The sequence below is a fragment of the Dermochelys coriacea genome, chromosome 4 (assembly GCF_009764565.3).
Source record: "Dermochelys coriacea isolate rDerCor1 chromosome 4, rDerCor1.pri.v4, whole genome shotgun sequence".
Classification (NCBI taxonomy): domain Eukaryota; kingdom Metazoa; phylum Chordata; order Testudines; family Dermochelyidae; genus Dermochelys; species Dermochelys coriacea.
Window position 1 is genome coordinate 31,150,281 of NC_050071.1, and position 8,842 is coordinate 31,159,122.

Here is an 8,842-nt window from a genome sequence, read left to right on the forward strand (position 1 = left end):
ACATGACTTATGAGGAGAGGCTGAGAGAACTGGGATTGTTTAGTCTGCAGAAGAGAAGAATGAGGGGGGATTTATAGCTGCTTTCAACTACCTGAAAGTGCGTTCCAAAGAGGATAGATCTAGACTCAGTGGTACCAGATGACAGAAAAGGAGTAATAGTCTCAAGTTGCAGTGGGGGAGGTTTAGGTTGGATGTTAGGAAAAACATTTTCACTAGGAGGGTGGTGAAGCACTGAAATGTGTTACTTCAGGAGGTGGTGGAATCTTCTTCCTTGGAGGTTTTCAAGATCAGGCTTGACAAAGCCCTGGCTGGGATGATTTAGTTGGGGATTGGTCCTGCTTTGAGCATGGGGTTGGACTAGATGACCTCCTGAGGTTCCTTTCAACCCTGATATTCTATAAACTGGGAGAACACAATTTTGTGAAAGTCAAAGGAGGACTAGTGTCAATAAAGAGATTGTGATCTACAGACTCCAAAGTGGTAGAATGGTCAAGGAGAATGTTGGCAAGAACCTGAGCAGAGAGGCTGAAAGATGCAGGAAGTGGGAAAGGTTTTAGGAGGAACTGAAGGGCTGTAATTTACGGAAATTAAACCAACTGATCAAAACAATGGCCTGTAGGGTGTTTAGGTTCGTATATCTGTTCATTTCTATTCTAATATAACCAATTTGGCTTTTGGAGGTGCTCCTTTGATTAGGAATTGGAGACAAGAAAGCAGTAGGGCTCTGATGCCTAAAGAATATTGTCTCTATTAGTCAATGGAAACTTACTACAAAATTTATTGACAGGTGATTCAAATCATGTGCCATATCACTTACCTAATTGCAAATGATATGGGGAAATAGATCACCAATCCAAACCTGCATACATGATTTTGTTCATAAGTGCCTCATTAAACCAACAAAACAAAGTTGCACCATTAATAGTTTGGGAGAGAGATCTGTTCACCCAACATTGCCTATTAAGCCAGCTGTCCCAATTAACCACATACCTTTAAATTGCTTTGACTGTTAATATACTTCAATAAATATATGTGGCATAGGAACTTCCTCAGGAAGTGCTATTTGGTTGTGGTACAACAGTTTGGGTTGTGTTTAGAAAATAAAAGATCACAGCATATTACAACATACTTTATATTACACCCTCTACGCCACTTGGCAACTAGTAGGCTAAAAGGAACACTATAACCTTGAAAACACCTAACTAAAATAAGTGCTGTGTGTAGAACAGTAAAAACTTTGCCTCTTTGTTTAGTGATATCCTGGCCAATTTACCCTCTCAGTGTAAAGGGTTCTAATATTCAGGGTTGTGCATGAACTGTTACTGTGCATATAATGGATGCTGCATTTTCAGTGGCTTCAGAATTGCTTTTGGATAGTTGGAGTATGAAAGGCACTATATAAAACCAAATTCTATGCTATTCCATGTATAGAAACTGAACTCCTGCTGCATTGTTTTTAAAGTGACAGCCCAGCAGGTGTCCCTATAGGTTGATAGTATGGTATTGAGAAATTCAGAAACTTACTAGGAAATAAGCAAAATTGGATGAACATGTTAAAATAAATGTTTTTGGATTATGAAGCAGGCAACCCTGCCTGATATAAATGCCTAAGTTAATTCCTTCTCTGTTCTGCAGGATGATTCACTGTTTTTAATGAGATCTTTTCCATTTATAATGCACTTTGACATAAATATCACTTAAAAGCAAAATATTTTAAAAACTTCATGAGATGACAACTGTCAGCTCTGTGTGTGAGAGTTTACACGTTTATAAGTGTATGTGTTATATCTGTATAAGTATATGTAAGAGATCTAATGATAGAGGGTAGAAGCAATTGTTTCATTTTTCCAAAATATTTCAGACTTTTGCAGTAATATAAAGCTTGGTCCAGAAACTACTCTCAGCCTTACTGACACAAGTGGTCACACTGATTTCACTGTGACTGTTTGTATGGGTAAGGTCAGCAGGGCCGGCCCATAGCCGTCAAACAGGAAATAACATAATAAAGAAGAACTCTGAGTAGCTTGAAAACTTGTACCTTTCGCCCAATAGAATATATTACCTCACCCATCTTGTTTTTCTTTCTCATAATGCATTAGAAGTCAAAATGATCCAAAGACAATAAGTGCCTGTTTATTTTTAGTATAGGCAAATGTAGGAAGTGTGAGCATGATCCTTGTTCCATTGAAGTCAATGGCAAAATTTACCACTGACTTGAACAGAAGTAAGAGAGAGAGAGTATCTGCACTTAGTCTGCTTGAAAATTTCTTAAAGTACGCTTTCTAATCTGAAAAATGACTATTAAAAATGGCACCTTCTTACTCATCAGATCTGTGTTCTATATATGTTCAGAGCTACATCTGTTAATTTACTGACAAAAAGACATTTTTACTATGCTTTACTTCTGTTACCCTAAACTGAGCCTTCGGGTACAGGGCTAAAGCACTAATATTTGTATCTGTAGCAATGGGGTGTGTCTTCCCTCTGCGACTGATTGGGAGGAACCCCTGCCAACCCCCTGGTGGGCAGAGCCAGGACATCATGTCCATCCCGCCGGAAGCAAAGGGGCAGGTCAGGAAGTATAAAAGGCAGGTCCTGCTCCTGGGGCTGGAGCCTGAAGAGGAACTTGCCAGAGATGCCTGCCACCAAAGATACTGAGGAATTGCTGGGACTGCCGTTAGCCATGTACTCTGGGGAGACAGAGGACAACCCTGAGACACAGGTACACCATGAGGGGAGTGTAGGAAGCACCCAAGGACACCAGATTGTAGTCTGGTTGTATTATTGCCTGAATCCAGGTCATCATATTTCAGCTGGATCCCTGCTGATCCAGTGGCAGAACCCTCTGCCACTGTTAGGGCCTGGGCTGGGACCCAGTGGAGTAGGGTGGGCCTGGGTTTCCCTACTCTCTGCTACCAATCTCACCCCTTGGGTGCCAGCCTACCCCTTAGACAAATGCAGACCTCTTTTGGTCTGCCAGAGCAAGGATGTCAGACTGTTTGTTTGTCGCTCTGCCTGACCTAGAGCCAGAGCCCTGGACTACTTGCTGCTCGACCCTGCCTAGAGGTCCAGAGACTTAGAAAGTGCTAATTCCCCAATAATCGTTGCCTTGCGAGGGACCCAGGAGTGAGGGGGTATGGCCTCCCTCCAAGACTGGCAGGGAGGGATGGCCATGCATTCCTACAGTATCCTGGAATAAATGCATATGGAGTGTCTAAATTAGCATTTTGCCAAGGTGTTAGCTAACTGAATTTAATTGGCAATTCAAACAGGAGCAAAATCTATAGTCTAGCTATACCTAGACAGGCCTGCCATTTATGTGTGTGTCTGTTTTGCGCAGGCTGTAGCCTAGTATAGCAATTCCTTCTGAAAACCTGTGCTGACATGCAAAAATATGTTTGAGTGCTTGCAAAACTGTAAGAAACTATGCACAATACGGAGCAAACCTTGTCTAAGAGCTTGAAAGGAGACTTTCATACGAAGAAACAAGTTTTTTCAATCCACTTTTTTTTAACTTCAGGGTTTTTAAATCCACATGATCTGTTTCTAATGGGGAACATTCTCAGATCTGTTTTAAACCACATGGAAAAGGATTTTGCACAGCTCCAATGCAAATGCTAGTTAGAAAGATGGATGGATGTAGAAGGTAACATGGCCTGCCTATGTATAAGTTATGTTACTAAATCAACATATTGATCTGGGAACGCAATGTCCTGGAATCCTGAAAATGTCAGGTTCAGTCTAAATGCTTCATTTCTTTTAAATTAATTTAATTTTGCCAGGTACTGTTGCTGATGAAATTATGATATCAGAAAAATGAAAACAGCAGGGCATCAGAAGCTCATCAAATCCAGTTGAATTTGTCTATTTTGAAAGTCATGGACCGCACATAAAATACCCGTGTTGCTATTTAATTCCTCATTAAGGGAAACAACAACAACTTCAAATGTAATTTGCATATTTGTATATGCAAATAAGGCATCCCAAATTCTGGTGATTCTTTGTGGATCTTCTGGGATTCCATTCCTGAAACTCTGGCAAAGGAGTTGAGAGGTAAGATTATATGATTATGTGATGACACTAATCCATCACACACACACACACATACACATACACACACACTCTCTCTCTCTCTCATATCATCCAGTACATGCCCTTGTACTGCGCATCTCCAAATTCTGTATTCTTTATTTAATGTGTTAATGCACTAATATATGGCCAGACTCTGAAACCTTGACATTGCTGAGGCTTTTTAATGAGTGAGAACTACTCAATGTAAGTAAAGATTGTAGAATACGTCCCAAAATATTCAGTTGGTAGAGGAAGTGAGATAAAATGTCACATGAACTTTTTCTGAGAAATAAGAGAACAGTATTCCAAAACATACCAGGGAACTAACTCTCTTCATTCTTATCCCTCTCAAACAAACAAAAACCAAACAAACAAAGCAGGAAAATTCCAAAGTCAGTATAGTAAAAGAAAATTGTGAGGAATTCAAAAATAGCTGTAGAGAGAGGTACTATTCTGACCTTACAGATGAAATGGTAGCAGGGATTTTCCCAGACCTTACATAGCATCTGTCCTTGAAGACATCCATGTTGTGGACCTGCACCCATCTTGACTTCATAGATGAGCACAGGCTGAAATGGGGCTCTTTGCCCAGGGCACTGCTCAGCATGGAGTCCAGCTTCTTGTTTCTTGTAAAATGGGCAGCTCATTGGAGTATGCCAGACTTGGAATGGTTTCCCTTGGCCCTCCACCTGCTTACCTTGAACCCCTTTATCTTCTCCTTGCATTGCTACCCAGTCTGGTCAATCCTATGATAAACCAGTTTCTGAGCTATATTGTCATTCTGCTGAAAATTCCTCTTCTGGATCCCAAAGTCATGCATTTTGCTCATGTTAGCTGAAAGGTCAACCAGAGCTTTGGTGTCAGCCTCTGGCTGCATGCTGATACATGAGCTTTATACCAGGCATTCTTCTTACTGCTGTATTAGAGACCAGAAATTATTGAAGCTCAAGTTACTAACGCAGTGTGGGACTGAGGAAGATGAGCGGAGGCACATGAAGGAAGATGACTTCCAGTCAGGTGACAGAGCACAGATAGATGATGTGACGGGTGCTCTGCTCACCGCAGATATGATGCCTGCTGGACTTTCTGAGGAATAGCTCCACCAGGTCAGCGCCTCTGCCTGTGGTTGCAAGCCATCCCTCCACCTCTGTTTCTTTGTCTGCTGCCACTCTCTCTCACTCCAGGAGCTTCTGCTACCTCTTTGTGACTTAGTCCTCTGGCTAGGTCACGATTGTGGTTTCCCCTTCCAAGGCAAAGGGAATCTCTTCACCCAGTCAGGCTCAGGCAGTCTTCCTATGCACTGCCCTGCCATTGCCACTTCAGCAATGGCTGGTTGGGGAACCCAGGCGCTCCCTCTACTCCAAGTTCTAGCTCAGGGATGCTCTAGTCAGCAGTCAAGGTCTGTTGCACCATACCTTGATGCATTTCCCTGAGCCCTTTCCTAACCTTCTGGCTCTTCTCCCTTCCTCATCTGGGTCTGCCAGTTTCACTGCTCCCTCCTCCCAGGGAGCAACTGCAGGCTACATGTCTCTGCAATCTCCAAACACACCTGCCTCTTCCCAGGGAGTGACTGCCTCCTTTCCCAGCAGCCCCTTCTGTTGCCAGCTTCCCGGCCTGTATAGACTTGTGCCCAGGTGAGCTTCTTCTAGTGAAGGTTTTCCTTTCAACCGAGTAAGTTAATTAGCCCATCCTGGCTTCCATTAACCTCTTCAGGGTGAGTGTGGGGTGGACACCCCTCACAGATGACAAGATAGAACACAGAACTGGGTGCCCTGGAGGCTTGTGAGAAGAGATTGGCATACCATCTCCCATCAAAGGGTTGTGGCTGTGCATTTCCATTACAGACACCTCAAGTTAGCAAAACCCCCAAAAAGCTACCTTGTACCTCAGAGCTAATTTGTGGTCCTGTACAATAATGGTACAACTAAGGAGGTTAGTTTCTGAATGCAAAGCATATTAACAAGCAAACTCATGATTCACAATGAGTTAAATCTTTCGTGAAGACAAAGCAACATATACAGTTCACAGATTTGTAATGAAAGTTACATGAGGGGTCAACCATATACTGCTGTTCTGAGAATCCAACCACAAGATGATTAATCTCAAATTCCCTTGCTCCCTCAAGCCTGGGATGGAGGGGGGCATGTTTTGAATCGCTCTTGAGTGACCCCGTCTGGTTCCTACTTGTGGTGTTGACAGACTCTGCAGCTAGTCCTTCTCGCTGCGGAGGAGTATGGGTGTGATGCAGAACCTCTGAAGGGGAGAAAAGGAGGATGCCAGTAGGCCCTGCAACACTCCGTCAAAATAGTAAAATGAAAAATGATGATACTTCCTTTGAAAAAGTTTTCACATACCAGAAATGTTTTTGGCAGTTACAAAACAGAGCCAGAGGGAATGCACACGCCAGTAAAATATTAGGTTCAAGCAAAAAAGATGGTAATGGGTAATAAAGAGCAATGCAACACATAATAAAAGTCTCTTGTGTACATTGAAGTTAACTGGCAAGCTCTCACTTTTGCAATCTCACTTACACCAGATGTTCCTATTCACTACTCATGCGGCCTCTGAGAACACCACTGTGTTCTCTCAACACAGTCCAAGGCAAGCATGTTATTCCCTCTAACATATAGCCTAAAATTCATCATTATGCTGCCCAAATTAAATAATATGTAGAATAATATTACATGGCATCATCCTTGAACCTCAGCTTTCCTTCTCCTGTGTCTACAAGCATGCCTGTCTCTGCCTCTGCAACAAAACCCGGGCACGCTACAGCCTTAGCTTGCATGGTGGTGACATCTTCCCACATGCTTTCATCTTTTCTCACTCTGGCCACTATGTTTCCCTTCTCAGTGGCCTGTTCCGAATGCTGCCACTTCTCAGATATAGAAAGAAGGTCAACAAATATCACCCTCCTTCTAAGCCAATCAGTTCATTCCCCATTCATTTCAATATGGAGTCCAAAATTGTTCTCTTCCTTTTTAAAACTGTCCATAGATTTAGCTTAATCTATCTCACACACTTTCTTCCCCTTCTCTCTTCCCTCCATTCGTCTAGTACTGATTCTTATTTGTCATTTCTCAGCATCTCCTGGAGCAGCCTTCTTGTATAACCCTACCTCATCTCACCTTCAATTTTCTCTTTTCTCATTTGCCTTTGCATCTTCATTTTTCTCTCCTTGAAAAAGTGTGGTGCATGACAGCATGGCTGCCTCTCTCAAGGCAGAGAGCAGGGTGAGCGTGCAGACGTCACAGGACTGTCTTACCAGAGAACATATAACTTACAAGAGATGTTGAGAAGCCACAATAGAATCATCCTATTTTGAAGGCTTAAGTGGAACTTACATGGTATTTAGGCCTTGTGCTGGGCCCTCTCCATAGGAGTGAATTTCACTCATAGTGAGTTTGTTAGTTTTGGGAGTACACTACTTAAATATCACACTAAATACAATGCATGGGAAATCCAGTCACATTCCTTGTTCCTGATCTATTTTCTCCTGGATTGCATAAAATAAGATGGCATTGTCATCATAAAAAATAGAATCCCCAGGATCATAATAAATTCTCCTCTTTTCCATGCTCACAACAAACCTACTGCTGCTATGTTAGTAGGCAGTCATAGAAATCTATAATCTGAATATCCGAGCACTATGCACCCATAGAAGAGTGTAGAAGACTCATTGGAAGAGCCTACAAGATGAGGAAAGGGTCCAAAATGTATACTGTGTGTCAGAAGAATGGATGTACATAGAAAATAAAGTTTTGCTGACTGCAATGAAAATTTACTCCATGACAACAACTGTGCATTTTTCTATGGCTGTCATAGATTTCAGGGATTCAGGGAAATCCAGCCATTTTTAGAAATCCCATGAAATTAACTTTTTCATCTGAATTCACATTAAATCAGAATTTTTCCCTAGGAGTCCCCATAAAATTGGCACATTTCCTTAGAAGACCCCATGAAATGATAAAGGATATTGCCATTACTTTTAGCCTAGCCTCTTATTGCACATCTCAAAGTGATAGCTTAGGTTATAGACTCTTTGCATTAATTGGTGGTATAATTTAACTAGAAGATCGTATTTATAACAGCATTGTGCAAAAAAAACCAGCAATTAAAATGGATCATCTATGGAAAATAAAACAACATAAGACTCCTGTAAATACAATATATTAGCAGCAGCATGGAGAGTTTTAATTTATGTACAATAAATTGCTCCCAAATTCAATAGTGATAAGACAGAACATTTGACAATGGTTAAAAGACTTTGAAGCAACTTTGTTGTGAATGAAAAGGCACCTATCTTGTAACCAGGCTCTTCAATTAACTTTTCTAAGGTCCCAGAGAAGTGTGAAAAAATATAAAATATGATGCTGAAGTCCAAACTATGACACGGAACCAGAACAAAAAGAAGCACCAAAGGTGATCAACAAAAGAAGAAAACAAGATTCACGTAATTTATTCTTTAAACTGATCATTTATTTTTATCAAATAATCAGATACAGCCCAGAGGAATAAATTTTGTGGCACAAGAATTCATTAATCCCCATGAAGTGATAGCTCAGCAATCTGTTTAGTCTGTAAAAATCAATACGCTGAGTCAAAACTGGCCTGCCTTACTCACACGAGCTAGTGAGACTGTTTACTAAAATACAGTGAGCCAGATTGGATCCCAAATCCCAATGGGCTATGGGTCAGATATTGACATCCTTTATTTCATGCATAACTCCTATTTTTGACTCCAGCCTGACTTGTGCCTGAACAAGGACAG

General features: G+C 41.4%; 1 long non-coding RNA gene across 1 annotated transcript; it reads left to right on the forward strand.

Annotated features, from left to right (window-relative positions):
* Window positions 1-2,600: 2,600 nt before the first annotated feature.
* LOC122459886 lies at window positions 2,601-8,503 on the forward strand. The gene is made up of 3 exons (XR_006280844.1): window positions 2,601-2,722; window positions 3,979-4,053; window positions 8,409-8,503. It is a non-coding gene; the product is annotated as an uncharacterized LOC122459886 (long non-coding RNA).
* The last annotated feature ends 339 nt before the right edge of the window (window positions 8,504-8,842 follow it).